This window comes from Rhinopithecus bieti, unplaced genomic scaffold (genome assembly GCF_001698545.2).
Source record: "Rhinopithecus bieti isolate Rb0 unplaced genomic scaffold, ASM169854v2 scaffold_20206, whole genome shotgun sequence".
NCBI lineage: Eukaryota > Metazoa > Chordata > Mammalia > Primates > Cercopithecidae > Rhinopithecus > Rhinopithecus bieti.
In genome coordinates this window covers 715,900-734,466 of record NW_016810187.1, presented here as the reverse complement: position 1 = coordinate 734,466, position 18,567 = coordinate 715,900, and the positions used below count along the sequence as shown (strand labels likewise).

Genomic DNA, 18,567 nt, shown 5'->3' with positions numbered 1-18,567 from the left:
GGATTGGGTTAATTCAAAGACCTTGTCTTCAAGCTCTGAATTTATATCTTCTACTTGTTCAATTCTATTGCTGAGACTTTCCAGAGCATTTTGTATTTCTATAAGTGTGTCCAGTGTCTCCTGAAGTTTTGGTTGTTTTATTCTTTAAGCTATCTATTTCCTTGAATATTTATTGTATTTTTTTTTTGGATTTCCTTACATTGGGCTTCACCTTTCTCTGTGCCTCCCTGATTAGCTTAATAACTGACCTCCTGGATTATTTTTCAGGTAAATCAGGGATTCCTTCTTGGTTTGGATCCACTGCTGATGAACTAGTTTGATTTGGGGGGGTTGGGGGTGGCGGGTGTTAAAGAGCCTTGTTTTTTCATATTACCAGAGTTGGTTTTCTGGTTCCTTCTCATTTGGGTAGGCTCTGTCAGAGGGAAGGTCTAGGGTTGAAGGCTGTTGTTCAGATTCTTTTGTCCCACAGGGCGTTCCCTTGATATAGTGTTCTCCCCCTTTTCCTATGGATGTGGCTTCCTGAGAGCCAAGCTGTAGTGATTGTTACCTCTCTTCTGGGTCAAGCCATCCAGCAAGTCTACCTGCTCCAGGCTGGTACTGGGAAGGGATTGTCTGCACAGAGTCCTATGATGTGAACCATCTGTGGGTCTCTCAGCCATAGATACCAGCACCTTTAGCTTCGCCAGTGGGCATGTGTGTTCAGGAGAAGAGGAACTCCCTTTCCCACTTCCGCAGTTGGGGCATTCACAGTATTTGGGGTGTCTCCCGGGTACAGCAAGAGCAGTCTGCTACCTTGAGAGGGTCTGTGGGTCCTCTCAGGATTGCTGGTTTGTTCCTGCAGTTGATCTGGAGCTAAAATTCATGATGTGAGCCTCTGCACGCTGCTCTGTCTGTCCAAGTCAGAGCTGCGATCTCCACACCTTCATTTAAATTCAGAAGCTACACGTCTTCCAACTAGTCTCATCGTGCGTAGACTTGGCCCGCCCGTTCAGGATGTTCCACACTCCGTACCTGGTGTACGAAATGTGTGGCATGTACACACATGTATTTTAGCAGGATACATGGTTAATAAGCACTGCTAGTCTAGAATGTGAATCCGTATGTGTAGTATGAATACAAAGTTAACTGGTAACAGTGAAAAAAAAGAGTTGTGAAAAGACAGGATTTTTGACTAATTGACCCTAAAAACAAATTTATGAAACAACTATAATACGAAAAATATATATAACTTTTAGGAATTTAAAAAGGCCATAAATTCATATAATCACATTTAAAAAAAATAAAATATCACATATATTAAATACACGAGAAGACAGAAATTAATATTTATGGGACATCCAGCATATGCCTTGGCACCATGTGCAATAAAGATTATTTTACAGTTGAGGGAACATGGACCCAGACTAAGTAAATTATTGCCTCAGATAGCAAAGATAGTAAATAATACAATAAGAATATAAACCTCACTTTTTTTCCCAACCTTACAGCACCTCCCACTTAAACAAACTGCACGATTTTTTCTTTGATGTCATAAAATACTGTTATACCTAAATTGCTGACATAACAAACATGATTTTATTTAAAATATTTAAAAATACAATGTAAACCTTAAAGGTAAATATTCTCAATGTTTTTCAGTTGGTTAAATTAAATTTTGTTAAATATAAGATTTTGGTGGTCTTAACAAAAAATTATGTGCAAGAATGATAAAAGTTGAAAACTTAGCCAGAAATTCTATTTAATCTATGTTAGGAGGATTTAGCTATATAAAGTTAAATAAATCAAATATATGACCAAAAATATTTTGATAAAATAAATGATAAATGAAATATTATGTATAAGATATTAATACAGTTGAGCCATGTTTGAGTCCTATTCAGTGGAATGAAATGTTTTGTTGCATGTGTTCTGCTTGACAAAATGGCTACTTAAATCCCAAGCAAACTCTCTGCCTGTCAGTCAGTCTCAGAAAGCCTCAAGTAATTTCTGTTTTAAATTCAGAAATGATATTTCCACAGCGTTTCTTTATATCTTAGAATTAAATACAACTGCCTTCAGAGTCATTTTTTTCTTTATCCTCAATGTTTTCTTAATTTGTCCTCAAATGACCAGTCAGGAAAATCAGAAAGTTTAATGTGCCAAGAGTCACAAAAATGTCATTCCGATAAGCACTCATGGCAAGGACATGTGTCTAAAAAAGCCTTGATTTATTTCAGGAGCTTGTTAAAAGGGGTTCATAAGCTACATTTTTCAGTCAGTAAACTCGGTTTCAATATGATATGGGTAATAGGACAACAGTCCAAATTTTGGAGTTTTCCACCTCAAATAATTGACTATAATAAAACTATGAGTTATAATTATTACCATAATCAACCATTCTACAGAAGCCACTCTTTTCTGAATACATGCATGTAAAGAAGAATAAAGAGCATGAGTCAGAAATGCAGAGACTCACAGTTTTTTTATTATTGTTCTCTCCGTAGCACCCCACAAAAAAAAGTCCTGGAGCCTGAACTATGATTAAATGTAATATACTGCATGCCAGTGATTTTGAACATAAGATGAAATTAGTGTATGATAAGCTACCAATCACCCCAAGAGTGAGACTTCTCCAGCTGGTGTTATTTTGTTTTGTTTTAACTTTTAAAATTATTACTATTAAATGCTTAGGACAAAGTATTATTTTCCCAATAAGAGCAGTGTAAAACTGTTCTGACCTATGTGATTTACCATAGTTAATAAGCCAATTTTAACAAAGAAAAAATTAAAATAAAACCTATTGCTGAAGAAAGATGAGAAAATCTGACAAAATTCTAATAGCTGTCCTGGGTAAAAGACACAGCTAATTAGTCTGGGTAAATCCCCTGTTGTTAATCATTTTAATAATTACCTGATGATAAACACATAACTATTCTAATTAATTTCCCAACTGATTTTCCTAATGTGTCTACATTGTTTAATATTCTACAATTTCTTCACTTACAAAGTAGATATGATATTGATCTTGCTGATTCAGAGAAAAGAATTTAAAGCATATATTCTGCAACTATAATATGCAAAATAATTGAAAATTAACTTTCTTAAACAGGGTATTAAGCACATGGTTGGTATTTAACAATTATTAGGTATCTTTCTTCTTTTCTTCATTATCGTCTTATTCTCCTTCTTTATTATGGGGAGTGGAAAAAGCAGGAATTGAGGGAATTATTCTAGTGTTGGACTGTCACTGCTAGACATCAGAACAACCTCAGTATCCTCACCTTAAAAACAGAGTAATGCCATTTCCCTTTTCTACATCATATAGTTTTGTGACCATGAATGAGATAATAAATGTAAGAAAATTCTCAAGTTGTAATATCCTATATAAAAGTAAGGTGTTATTAGCAGGACTTTAAAGTGAAAGCTAAAGAGATTATTTGGGCCTATTAATAATTTGTCACAGCCTTTATCATTTACAAGTCTTAGATGACTTTCAGTTTCTAAGGGCTCCAAGTAGCTATTCACGTTTCTCTAACCCCATGAACATATATCACTCAAAAATCACCAAGAGGCTGATTCTTATTTCATAAAAGGTTGGGGACCCGAAAAGGTAAAAGTCTAGCCTATGTTAATGCCTACATTCAATCATAAAATACTGAACACACCAAAGATTTCTAAAATGTATTTCAGAAGAGCAAAACAGCAAAACCAGTTTTCAAGTAGCACAATTAACATAGTCCTCAAGAGTGAGAGACAGACTATGTGGAACAGTGGGTAGAATAATGATGTTTATACTCATTCCTGTGAAGTCTTAGTGCCGACATTCTTATTCCAGTTCTCTGAGTTACCAACAAAGAAGGTAAAGCTATGAGCAAATCTTCTATTTAGATAGCATATTCAAAAAATGTAGAAATGAAATAGGCCGTGCCACAAGTCTGTGTATTATTTGTCCCTTTTTTTGAGAAGATGTAAAATGAGTGCCACAACCAAAGTATCTTTCCAAATGATGAAAGACAATTCCTTGAGAGTAAGTAGCCATGCCTTATATAACCTTGTCATTAAGCTAGTGGCAACTGATTGAACCAGAGATTTGGGCATTAACTTTAGAAGAGCTATTTGGAAACTGACAGCAGCATAAGAATGTTCTGGAACCAGAGCTGTGTCAAACTGGGGTACTCTAAGCCAAATAGTGATGAGCCAGCCTAAAAGAAGCTTTCCTGAAAATTTGAATTTGAGATATAAAAAGGGAATTGATAGGGTGTGGGGAAAAGAAAGAGAGATCAGCCTGTTACTGTGTCTATATAGAAGGAAGCAGACATAAGAGACTCCATTTTGTTCTGTATTTGAGATGCTGTTAATCTGTGACCCTACCCCAACCTTGTCCTTGCAAGAGAAATGTGCTGTGGTGACTAAAGGTTTAAAGGATTTTGGGCTGTGCAGGATGTGCTTTGTTAAACAAGTACCTGAAGGCAGCTTGCTGGTTAAAAGTCATCACCATTCTCTTAATCTCAACTACCCAGGGACTCTGCCTAGGAAAGCTAGGTATTGTCCAAGGTTTCTCCCCATGTGATAGTCTAAAACAATGCTGCTAAAAGGTTTATGGAGATGTTTGCATATGTATATCAAGGCACAGCATTTTCCTTTGAACTTATTCATGTCACAGAGATCTTTATCCATATGTCTTACTGCTAATTTTCTACCTACAATGATCCTATTATCCTGCCACTTCCTTTTCTTTTAGATGGTAAAGATAATTATCAATANTGTGGTGACTTAAGGTTTAAAGGATTTTGGGCTGTGCAGGATGTGCTTTGTTAAACAAGTACCTGAAGGCAGCTTGCTGGTTAAAAAGTCATCACCATTCTCTTAATCTCAACTACCCAGGGACTCTGCCTAGGAAAGCTAGGTATTGTCCAAGGTTTCTCCCCATGTGATAGTCTAAAACAATGCTGCTAAAAGGTTTATGGAGATGTTTGCATATGTATATCAAGGCACAGCATTTTCCTTTGAACTTATTCATGTCACAGAGATCTTTATCCATATGTCTTACTGCTAATTTTCTACCTACAATGATCCTATTATCCTGCCACTTCCTTTTCTTTTAGATGGAAAGATAATTATCAATAAATACTAAGGGAACTCAGAGACCGGTGCCGGAGTGGGTCCTCTGTAAGCTGAGCGCCGGTCCCCTGGGCCCCGCTTTTCTTTCTCTATACTTTGTCTCTATGTCTTATTTCTTTTCTCAAGTCTCTCGTTCCACCTAACGAGAAACACCCACAAGTGTGGAGGGGCAGGCCACCCCTTCAATAGGGCATAAGGACAGTTTAACTTGGTATTTAAGAATGTGGTATGGGAAGTCTTAGTGCCCACATTCTAATCCCAGTTCTCTCAGTGACCAACAAAAAACCTTAAAGCAAATGAGTGAACCTCTCTGGACTTCATTTTCCACACCTGTAAAATTAGAAAAATAATAGTATAGGAGGTTGTCATTTAAAAGGGCAATAGATAATTGTTTGGCACCTAAAATAAATCCACTAAAACAGAGTCCAAAATTTTGAGCAAATGGTCAAAAGTATGATTATGACTTTATCTTAAAATAGAATTATAAAATAAGTATCTTAAAATATTACTAATATTTCGATTATAGCTTTCAGTATATACCAAGTATTAGAATGAACAAAGTGTCAAGTCATGGAGTTAGGAGGACAAAACAAAATGCTAGGATAATACAGTTCACGTTGCATTTCGCATTTTTAAAAACATATTCCACGACTTCTAAAATTATTCCAAGACTTTACTACTCAAATCTTTCTTTTTTAGCATATTTATTATGTTGTGATCCATGTCAGTTTTATCTTCTCCAATTGTTAACTGGCCACACTCCTAAATTCTCACTTACCAATGGCTTTTCTGTTGACAACTTCATTAAATTCTACATCTTTTGCAAATTTTACGATTATGCTTTGAATTACATTTACATTGTATATGAGTGGTTGTTAATCACCAAGACTAATAATAAGTGGGGAGGAGCTTTTGGGTGGGAAATATATAGTTCTCTGTTCATTCATGAATATTTTCTTATTGTGATGGCTTTGGGTCTCCCTGCACACTCATTGTGGGGACTAAGGTAATGAATGGTCAGAAAAGAAAGACACCCTGTACCCTGTGAGAATAAAAATGAGATTTTGTTTGGCACACAGTAAGCCTCTAATGGTTTCTTATTTGTATTTTTTAAAATAAATGGCAATAAGCAGAAGCCACTGGCAGAAACAAGGAGAGAAGAAAGGAGTAACGAACTGGTGATGGAACAGGAAGAAATCAACCGAGGGAAGCAAAGAGCTGCTGAGTCACAAGTCTGACAGGCAACTAGAATCAGCCCGGGCTCCCCAGAGCTGCTGCTCATCCTGAACGCTGCCGGCTTGCTCAGAATTTCCTGGATGTCCTTTCGGACCTCGTGTGCATCGTGACAATACGCCACTCTCACCTAAGGAAATCTAAGGATGTCGCTACCCTGAAATAACCAAATACTCCGGTTGAATCTATTTGTTAAAGCTTAGTCAACCAGATTTGTTTTTAAGGAGACACTGACAAGAAAAAAAAATAAAAAACAGAAAACATTGTTTTCCCTGCATAAAAGAGCCCTTTTCTTTTTAGATCTTCCTGAGTCTCAAAACTGTTCTCTTCCTTGAGTTTCAACAAATCCCACAGGACACTTTCTTCAACGTTCACATAAAAGAAAACAATTCCTTAATAATATATTAAGTGTATTATTAGCAATTTACAATTCACAAAGCATTGTATATCACATTTACAAATGGAGGGTTTAAATATAACAAACCCTGTAAATGGAATGTAGAAGTGTTCATTTTTAATAAGATCCCTAGTTAAGTAATCAATCCGTTATTTCACATTTTTCACTACTAAATGAGAATCCAATTCCAGTTTTACCTTTCTAGGAATATTTGTATGTCAGCTAAAGTTGTGAGTGTTTGTTTGTTTGGAGACAGGGTCTCGCTCTGTCACCCAGACTGAAGTCCTATGGCACTATGGCAGCTCACTGCGGCCTCGACCTTGTAGGCTTAAATGAACCTCCCACCTCAGCCCCCTGAGTAGCTGGGACTACAGGCACACACCACCACGCCTAGCGAATTTTTGTATTTTTGGAGAGAGAGGGTTTCTTCATGTTGCCCAGGTTAGTTGTGCTTAAAAACTCTTCAGTCACACATACATGAAGAGTCTCTTGGTTTATTTCATAAATTACTAGTATCATCTATAAGCTTTTCATTCACTAATTCAGTATTTTATTCAACAATTATATATTGAGCTTACCATGTACTCAGTAATACATTAGGGACTGGATCTCAGTAGCTTAACTTTCAGGGCCAGACTTTTGGAGACCATCGTGACACAGTCAGGATAGCCATGAGGAGACCTGTTGATGGCAACCCAAGAGGAGCTTCCTATGGAAACACTAAACGCATGTGACTAAATTCTACAGTAGAAAAACTACAGACTTGGAATTCAAATCCCACCTCTGCCACTGCCTTGCTTGCTATTGATTTGGGGCAGTGCCTTCACCTCTCCAAACACCTATAAAATGGGAACAATAGCACCTATCTCTTTGTGGCACAAGGACAGGACATAATGATAATATATGTGAAGTGTCTGGTCAGTGAACATCTAATAAGTGTTCAATAACAAACAACTGCTGTTCTTATGAAAGGGGGCAGCCTTTTTTCTAAGGGAAGTTCTTGGAAATCCCAATATTATGTATCATTAACATTATTATTTTTAGATGGGAAAAACTTAAGCACAGAGAAGCTAAACCATTTATTCATGTAACACATTTTTTAGCACTATGGGGGTACTAATCTCTGCAAACACAGGATTCAGAGGATACAGTTTGAACCCAGCACACTCACTGTCTCACAGAGGAGACACAGGAAAGTGCTAAGTGCCCCAGAAAGGGAAGAACAGGTTTGTGGGAAAACACAGAGAATTAGCTCATTCAGAATGCAGGGTAGAGTGGGTGGCAAGGAGGCTTCCCAGAGAGGAAGTCCTAGTTGAGCTGGAAAGGAAGCATTCTGACCAAAGCCTGGTCTTGAAACTAAATTGCTGTCTCCAAGACCAGTGAACTTCCTACTATACCAATGCCTCTTTAATTAAATTCAATTAAGTGTTTTCTTAGAACCTGCTCTATGGAAAACTCTGTCCTAGATGGAAACAATGGTAAATCATTATAGTTCTTATCTCTTGAAAGCAAAGGCAAATAAGACAGGCATTCAGATAACCAACTCAAAACATAAGAGACAAAGGAGAGTTTCATATTAAAAATCAGGTACTGGGCATCCTACTTCGGCTTTCATCTATTCTCAGACTTTCAGTCTAGATGCTAATCTAGACTAGCAGTCTGATTTCTCACAGCCCACGTGATAATGGGTCACTAGCCATAAAGGTGAATTCCGCCACGTCACTATCATCTGTGCTGTTCTGGACAAAGCTGAATGGATATTATTCATCACCTTGTCTGTGAATTGTAATACAATTTATTTAATTTAAGATTAACAGAAATTGAAAGGAGCTTCTTTTAACTTGTAGGTGAATTTTATATTTCACTGTAAACAATGTTTCTGCTTATTTTACAATGTTTACTGGTGAAACCTACTTGAACATATTTTATTTGAGATCTCTACAAATTTATCTTTAGTTTTTTTTTTTTCTTTTTTTTTTTTTTTTTTTTTTTGAGACAGGTTCTCGCTCTGTCACCCAGGCTGGACTGGGGGGCAGTGGCACAATCTCTGCTCACTGCAACCTCTGCCTCCTGGGTTCAAGCGATTCTCCCACCTCAGCCTTCCAAGTGTCTAGGACTACAGGTGCATGCTGCCATGCCCATCTCATTTTTGTATTTTTGGTAGAGACGGGGTTTCACCATATTGGCCAGGCTGATCTCAAACTCCTGACCACAAGTGATCCTCCTGCCTCAGCCTCCCAAAGTGCTGAGATCATAAGCATGAGCCACCATGCCCGCCCTTTAGTTTTCTTTTGAATGCTTTCTTCCTCAGATTTGGGTATCAGAATTATGCTTGCTTCAAAAAATAATTGGGAAACCTCCTCTCACTCTTGAGCTTTGGAGCAATATAAGAATTATCTGGTTCTTAGAAATCCATTTGACCCAGCAATCGTATTACTGGTTATATACCCAAAGGATTACAAATCATTCTACTATAAAGGCACATGCACACATATGTTTATTGCAGCACTATTTACAATAGCAAAGACTTGGAACCAACCCAAATGTCCACCAATGATAGACTGGATAAAGAAAATACAGCACATATACACCATGGAATACTATGCAGCCATAACAAAGGGTGAATTCATGTCCTTTGCAGGGACATGGATGAAGCTGGAAGCCATCATTCAGCAAACTCACACAGGAACAGAAAACCAAACACCACCTGTTGTCACTCAGAAGTGGGAGTTGAACAATGACACAGGGAAGGGAACAACACACACTAGGGCCTGTCAGGGGGTTGGGAGACAAGGGGAGGGAAAGCATTAGGACAAATACCTAACTGGTTCTTAGAAATCCATTTGACCCAGCAATCGTATTACTGGTTATATACCCAAAGGATTACAAATCATTCTACTATAAAGGCACATGCACACATATGTTTATTGCAGCACTATTTACAATAGCAAAGACTTGGAACCAACCCAAATGTCCACCAATGATAGACTGGATAAAGAAAATACAGCACATATACACCATGGAATACTATGCAGCCATAACAAAGGGTGAATTCATGTCCTTTGCAGGGACATGGATGAAGCTGGAAGCCATCATTCAGCAAACTCACACAGGAACAGAAAACCAAACACCACCTGTTGTCACTCAGAAGTGGGAGTTGAACAATGACACAGGGAAGGGAACAACACACACTAGGGCCTGTCAGGGGGTTGGGAGACAAGGGGAGGGAAAGCATTAGGACAAATACCTAATGCATGTGGGGCTTAAAACCTAGATGATGGGTTGATAAGTACATGTATACCTATGTAACAAACCTGCACATTCTGCACATGTATCCCAGAACTTAAAACAAAATTTAAAAATAATTTAAAAATTTTAAAAGTATCTGGTTCTTAATGGCTTTATACAGTGCATCTAACAAAATCCACTGAACCCTGTTTTCTCTACTCTCTAACAGCCGCACTCAGTGGTCAGCACAGACTCATCTTTAGAACCCTTCTTAATACAGCACTCCTCAAAACCATGGATTAGTGACAAGCATGGATTAATTTGTTTTCAATCTTTCTGCTCTAGTATGAAATTAATTTAAGACTTGGATTATTTTCTGTGTATATCTTTGAACACATCCCATAGATTTTCATATATGATTATTTCACTTTTAATAATTTCTAAATAGCCTTTGAGTTTTATTTTTATTTTCTCCTCAACCTATTAGTTCTTTATTTAGTACATTATCCATATAAAGTAATACCTAAGGAAATATATGATATGGGTCACTAGTAAAGTTTCTAAAATAATATAATTTAACCCTCACCTCTTGCCCTCAGTACATCCCCGTTTAAACCTCTGTTGCTCCAAAATGAAAACTCTTTCAGGATAAGTTGAGGAAATTACCCACTTACTTGCTTCTGAAGAGGCTCCCTACTTACCTGCTATGCAAGTCTGATTAGTTTGGTTTCAGTGTGGTTCCCTGTGTTTCACATACTCCAGAAGTTCTACATTTCTTATATGTCAATGGTATAAAGTTACCCTTTTCTGTCTTTCCCAGTAGTCCTAGAGCAGTTTTCTTTTTTTTACAATTTTTATGATTTCAACGGACTGTAAGAGGGGGAGGCAGAGGAGGAGAGGTAAGTACATAAGCTCCAGATAAAAACCTAATAGCAGAAATCCACAATGTGTTTTTCTTTTGGAGTCCTTATCACTGACTCTACTCTTAAGGTTTTCCTATTTGTTTTCCTCTTCTTGAACCTCGGTACATTGTCTAAACTGATAATTTTGCGTATTATATAACTGCTATAATAGATTTCAACATTTGAATCCAAATAATGCAATAGTGCGTTATTATAAGTACAGAAATCCAGAGCTTAAGTGTAGTAAAAGTATGAAGAATGTTGTTTTCTATAATCATGAAAGATTTAAAACCATTAGGGAATGTTCTGTCCTCTAAAGTCTGTATTGTGTTAGGCCTCAGTCCATTTGCCTGACAGAAGATACAAAGAGATAACTAACCTATTATATAATGGTTGAAAATGGAAATTCTTTAAAAGTCTCAGAAATAAGCTAGTTTTATATTAGATTTTATTAATTATTAAATTAATTAAGATGTATAGCTTTATTCAAATATATATTACAAAAGATCATAAAATGAGAATAAATAATAATGTCATCTGATTTTTTAATCCTGTGGAGTATTTTTAAATGTTCTTACTAGAGGAAAGATGAGATCATATACCTGTTAATAATGCTTAAATGAGTAGCCTATATATCACTGCCTTGTCGATTTTCCCCTTGATTTGAATCTCCGTTAAGTAGTTTTGCAAAGTGTTCCGTTTACAACAGGTAAGAACCATACTTTAAAAAAAAAGTTCTGCCTTAAATTGCAAATAGAAAAAAACTAATATGAAAAAGTAGAAAATTAATTTGTAAGCAATGCAAAATTCAATGTTAATATGGAAACCTTATAAAGTTACAAACAGAATTTAATTATAGAAATCATGAACATATGAATCTCTGAACCAAGTAACACTGATACAGAGAGCAGACTCCCTGGAAAAGTAATCATTCATTCATACTTCTGTAACCAAGTATCCTAATTTTTCTAAGAAAAAAAGAAACAGCTATTATTTTTTAACTATTTTCTCTTTTCTCCATTTCTCCCTATCTCTCATTTTCCATTTAGCCTTTTAGAAAGCAGGATAACCTTTTACCTTCCCTTCACCAGACACTCCCTACAGGGCAAGTTGATCTAACTATGTGCTTAGAAGCTCCAGAACAGAACTCTCACCCACCAGTAGGAAGGTTGCCTCGAGAGATAATAGTTTATTTACATCCCAAAGTCCTGTTACAAAACTCTCTCTCACCTGGAGAGTTTGTGGCCACTTTACAACCTATTTCTGCCCATGAAGACAGCAACTTGACTGCCCAGTAGATAAGGCACCAAGCTGGCACATGGAGTCCCCACCTGTTTACTACTACTGCTGTGTGCCATTCATGATAGACCCCCTTTAAAAGCACCCATTTTCTGCTTCAAAGGCAAAGTAGTACCCTTAAGGCAGGAAGACTGTACTTCTTCCCTGAGCTAGCTTTGGAATAAAAAGTCAACTTCTTTATACCAGACCTCCCTCTTGTTAATTGGACTCTGCAAGCAGTGAGCAACTGAACCTGAGTTTGTAACACTGTCATCCATCCATTCCCTCAGCAATGGCTGAGTATCCTCTATGTATGTGCCAACATACAAAAATACACACAATAACTACAGTTTAGTCAGAGGTACTGACAAGACACTAGGTAATTGCAATTCATTACAGTAAGTAAATTAATAGGTGCTGTGAGAATTGATAGGTGCTGTGAGAACATGTAGGAGAGGCATCTCACTCAGATGTTAGTGGAGGGAGGAAGAGTCTCCAGGAGAGAAAGTTTATTTAAGCAATACCTGAAGGAGTATGAATAATATACAAGTTAGTCAGATGAAGAATGGGATGAATAAGGAAAAGATCCAAGACAGAGGAACAAGAAAGCATGGCATGTAGAAGGAACTAAAACAATTTAATAGGATAATAGCATAGAGAGCAAGGCAGAGGCACTAAAAGATGAGGCTGGGAAGGCATTCAGGAGCCAGATATAAAGACTTTTGTAATTCAAATTAAGGAATTTAGAACTTAAGGGCAATGAAAAGTCATTAGCAGTTTTAAGCAGAAAAGGAACAATAATCAGATAAGTGTTTTAGTAAAATCAGGCTGACTGAAAAATATATAATTTAGAAAAAAAAAACAGACAAAGATAAGAAGTCTTGCTTCAGTTCATAAGAGAGATAAGGAGAGAATTAGAAAAGTGGAAATGGAAGTGGAGAGAAGGAGAAGTTTATATTTAAGAGTAAAATACAGCCTGGACAACATAGTGAGACCCCATCTCTAAAAAAATTTTTTTTTAATTAACCAGGTGTGGTGGTATGCACCTGAAGTCCCAGCTACTCCACAGGCTGAGGTGGGAGGATGACTTGAGCCCAGGACTGCAGTGAGCAGTGACTGTGCCACTGCACTCCAGCCTGGGTGACAGAAGGAGACTCTGTCTCAAAAAATATTTTTTTAATTAAAAAAAAAAATTGTAAAAAGAAATAAAACTTTTTTTACAAAGTTGTAAATTTGTATAATGGGCAGAAATAAGCAGGATAGATTCAATATGGGATTAAGAGAGGCTAGGACTCAAAGGTGACTACCCTCTCCCTCCTGTGTTTTGTCTCAGATATGGTACCATTCACTGAGATAGAGAACAAAGGCAAAGAAATAGATATAATGGCAAAGATGGGAAATGCTAAATGCTGTGGGGTTTTTCTTTTGAACTGCCTTTTTGTCATCTAAGTGAATCAGTTAGGACAATGAGTTGTAAGGGTCTGAGATGAGCAGAGATCAGCACAAGGATTCGTCAGTATACAGATCACACGTGAATTTATGGGAATGGATAGTAAATCTGAGAGAGAGAGTAAATCTGCAGAACGAAAAGAGAAGACATCTAAGGAACATCAACAGTTGAGGGACAAATAAGATTACATCTCAACATAATATCCAAACTATCACACACGCCATCTCATTGACAACAAATTGTAGGAATTTTTAAAATTCCACTTATATCTACCTTCTTCTTTTTTTTTTTTTTTTTTTTTTGGAGACAGAAGATTGAAGGGAGACAACGTTTTCCCAAATAGAAAGAAAATCTGATATTTCTACAAACATTCCCTGATTCAAACATAAAAGACCTACGGAGAAAATTTTCCTGACCACCTTAAACTCACAGCTCTGCTAAGCCTTTAAATTCTCATAACCATCATCACTTATCCTACTCTCTACCCTCCCCCAAAACACATATACTCACACACACACTTCCTTATTTTCAAGAACCTGTGTTCTTGACTGCTTCTCTCTTTCAAACCAAAAAGGGGTCTATTAAGGAGGTCTGTGTATGTGCTACATGGCAAAAAGAAACCCTAAATACTTAATTTTTTATATTAAAAAAATGGGGAATCAGAAGGATAGAAGGCATGTGGGAAAACAAGTTATTAAAAAATGAAAAAATAAGAAAAAGTAAATAAATTAAAAAGGGGCTTCACAAAGCATAGACAACTTCCTCCAGACATTCTTTATGTTTTATCAGTCATCTGCCAGCCCAGGAAGGAATCATGGTGTTCCCCAAGAGGCAGGACAGCCAGGAGCTGTGCACCTCAGATATGGAAATGGGAATATAAAAAACAAAATGTCATGTTGGCTGACATGATCCTCCCTGAGGATCATGACTTCATGAAAAGGCAATCAAATGAGATTTTGACATCTCATAGTCAGGGTGAACTTTTGAAAATGTAGATTGGATAACTGCTCCCCAATGGCTCTTTTGTGCATCTGCCGTTACCATGGGCAGAAAAGACCGGGCTTGTAACACAGGTTATAAAACAAGGGTAAGAAATATGTGGGCCACAGCCAAGGCTGGAGCTGCACTTGCCCATATCAGCTGACCTCAGCACACATGAGGGAGCTCAGTCAGACCTGCAGAGCCATTCATCCCAGCCCGGCCTGGGCCTGCCAAAACCAGTGGGCCCCACAAAGGGTTGCAACTTACTTCACCAATTTTACCTTTTAAAATGAAGGAAGCGCTGGGCACAGTGGCTCCCATCTGTAATCCCAGCACTTTCGGAGACTGAGGCAGGAGGACCCGTGAGCTCAGGAGTTCAAGACTAGCCTGGGTGACATAGCAAGACCTTGTCTCTACTAAAACTCAAAAAACTTAGTCAGCTGTGGTGACTTACACCTATGGTCACAGATGCTTGGGAGGCTGAGGAGGGAGGATCGCCTGACCATAGGAGGTCAAGGCTGAAGTGAGCCATAATCATGCCACTGCGCTCCAGCCTGGGTGACAGAGACAGATGCTGTCTCCAAGAAAAAAAGAAGGAAGAAACAAGTAGAATTTTAAAAATTCCTACCAATTTGTTGTCAATGGGATGGTGTGTGTGATATAGTTCAGATGTGCCCTCCAAATCACCTGTTGCGATATAATCGCCAGTGTTGCAGGCAGGGCCTGGTGGAAGGTATTTCGATCATGGGGGCAGATCTCTCACAGCTTGGTGCTGTCCTCACCATAGTGACTTAGTTCTTACAAGATGCAATCCTTTAAAAGTGTGTGGCACCTCCCCTCCTTCCCTCTCCCTCTTGTTCCTGCTTTGACCACGTGACATGCAAGCTCCCACTTTGCCTTCTGCCATAAGTAAAATTTCCCAAGGCATCCTCATAAGCAGTCGCAGTGCTATGCTTCCTGTACAGCCTGCAGAACCATGAGCCAATTAAACCTCTTATAAATTACCCTAGTCTCAGGTAATTATTTATAGCAACATAAGAATGTCCTGATAAAGTGACTTTTAGAGACAGGGTCTCACTGTTGCCCAGGCTAAAGTGCAGTGGCACAATCAGAGTTCATGCAGTCTCAAACCCCTGGGCTCAAGCAATCCTTGCACCTCAGCCTCAGAATAGCTAGTACTGTGGGAAAACACCACTGTGCCCAGCTAAGTTTCATTTGTTTGTTTGTAGACACAGGGTCTCGCTATGTTGCCCAGTCTGATCTAGCACTCCTGGGCTCAAGTGAGCCTCCCACCTTGGCCTTCCAAAGTACTGGGATACAGGTGTGAGTCACCAAGCCTGGCCAAGACTGAGTTGTTAAACTCAGTTGAACAAAGCCTGGGTCCCCCACTGCCTAGGGATCAGTTCCTGTGAGGAAAGCTACATCAGCATCTGATACCCTCAAAGATCATCATTCTGAAAAGAAGTATCTTGAAGGGCTTCTGCATCATCAAACATTTTACCACATGCAAAAAGAGTTTGAGAAAATTGAGTTTTCCTGGCTCATAACTGTACAGTACCGGCTTGAGTTGTGAAAACTTTCTAAAATTCCAACCTATTTCTTCCTCTGTTTTTAAAGGTATAATTGGTGAAGTAAGTTGAAACCCTTTGTAGGGTCCTTCATAATCTTTTCCCCACTTGTGTTCTGCCCTCTCTGTGAATAGTCAAGGCCAGCCAGACATGAAGAGGCTCTGAGAATAAGAAGTTTTTGGTGCTCTGTCGCTAAAAGATCCAGGGAGAAGCCAGGTGCAGGGGTGCAAACCTCCTCCTAGCTACTCAGGAGGCTGAGGTGGGAGGATTGTCTGAGCCCAGTCTGAGGTCATAGTATTCTATGATGGTACTTGTGAATAGCCATTGCACTCCAGCCTGGGCAACATAGCAAGACCCTGTCTCTTAAAAAAAAAAAAAAGAGAGAGAGAGAGAAGGAGAAGAATTAGCCAGTAATTTACTGTATTTATTCCTTCTCTCTCACCTCCACTGAAGTCTACCAGGCACTGATTTGGTTCCAGGCAGAATACTCTCTGGTGCTGTATGATGGTCTATGAGACCTAACAAACTGAAGTGCCTCACAACAGCCTAGGGGATCACAGAGAGACTGATCATGGCTGTGATGTTCAGTGTTGCACTGGTTCTAGGGGACACTGCCAGCCAGCGGCAGCCCTGCCAGAGGACTTTCAACCAGATCCCGATATCCATGGATTGCTGTGGAAGATGGTGTTATTTATAGTCATGGTCAGATTTTTAATAATTAAAGGCCTATCTTATGCAAGTAAAGACAGAGAACTAGCCACTGATGTCTCTGTTCTTCTAGAGGAAAGACTTTCAAATTTTTTACACATTTAACCTTTTCAAAAGAATTTGAAGGCCTTGAATTAACTTTAATGGAATCCATGCTCAAAACAAACTATCGAAAATGGAAAACTGGAAGGCATTAAAAAAGAGCTGAAAATCTCCAACTCTTTGCTTGGACTTAGAAAATACATTCTCTTAGAAAAAGACTTAGCAAAGAGTGACCTGAACATTTAGAACAAGTTGAACCTGACATTACAAGAAATATCCAGAAGATTTATCAAGCAAAATAATATACAATGCATTAAAGACATTCAATTTCAAGTAGCTACAAGCAAACAGCCTTCAAAATATATCAGAAGACTGAAGAACAACTTCAGACAGCACTGAGGAGATGCTTCTGATGAAAATTTCTATATTATGCGAAGTGAAAAACTGCTTTCACAAGAAACTAAGGAGGTGTGCAGTGCTCTGACTCTAACAGAAACAGGCGGTCCTCCGCCTATGCTCAGTGTTGATGTACATTGTTTCTATAAAAAGAACTAACTATGTTAGAATGAAAGGAAGCTATCTGTGCAGACCTGTCTTTAGAACCTTTGAAGATAATAAAATAATATTTGATTCTATGGTGATATTCTCTAGATGAAGCTATGGTGAAAAATGTTTTAGAAAGGCAAAAAAAAAAAAAAAAAGACACAGTAATAGCAGTTCCCAAAGAGGTGAGATCAGTACTAAGATCAAGTCTGTAGATTCTAGCATTGGGGGCCTTTCATAGTCCAGCCCTGTGGCCAGTCTCAATACAAATTCCACCAAGAGCTCAGGACAAAGCAACAATAATTCAAATACATGTGCAGAATTTCAAATAAAATATGGTGGTGCCATTAAGACACTGAAACTCTCTCAGAGAAAATGTCTTGAAGGGCCGCTAGACCTGATAAATTATATAGATGTTGCCGAGCAAGATGAAAAGTTGCCTCTTGTTCTTCCAGAGGAAAAATTTATAATGGGAGTTTCCAAGTGTGATACAAGTATCAACATCAGATCAGTATGATATTTTGTATAGGCATGTTCTATATTTAATCCTCTGGATGGTATGTTATGATGATGGTCTGAGTGTGGAAAAAATCTTATTGGCTCTGAAGAACACAGATGCAAGCAATGATGAATACAGCCTGTGTGTTCATCAGTGCAACCAGGTGGAACAAACATAAGCAATTTGAAAAGTTCTATCTGCCACTTTTGACTCTGTATTAACATCTGAGAAATGTTGAATCCTGCAATCAAGTGAAAGTCAATTTATCTGAAAGTTCAACTGTGTTCCAAACAGTTGTTTTCAATCTGCAATGTTGTACTATTACGGAAATATGAAGTGATCCCTTTTCTGGATTTTCTTAAGAAAATGCAATAAATAAAATATTGATTTTTTTATATTAAGATGTTTCATATTAAACAGTGGGGGGAAAAGAAGCTAAAGAATGGATAGAAAGATGAGCAAACTTATTAATCAGGAAAATAAAGTTTTAAAAAGCTAGTGCATATGGAATAAGTTTTAAATGATAAAGTCAGATCCACCATTTGCTAAAGATGACAGATAAGGCTGTTGTTGATGTAGAAGAAAACACGAACAGTGGAATTCTGAAATTAGATATAATGAATGCATCAGACTGTGGG

General features: G+C 37.9%; 1 pseudogene; it reads left to right on the top strand.

Annotated features, from left to right (window-relative positions):
* Positions 1 to 14,630: 14,630 nt before the first annotated feature.
* Positions 14,631 to 18,167, top strand: LOC108541861 (integrin beta-1-binding protein 1 pseudogene; annotated as a pseudogene).
* Positions 18,168 to 18,567: the final 400 nt, after the last annotated feature.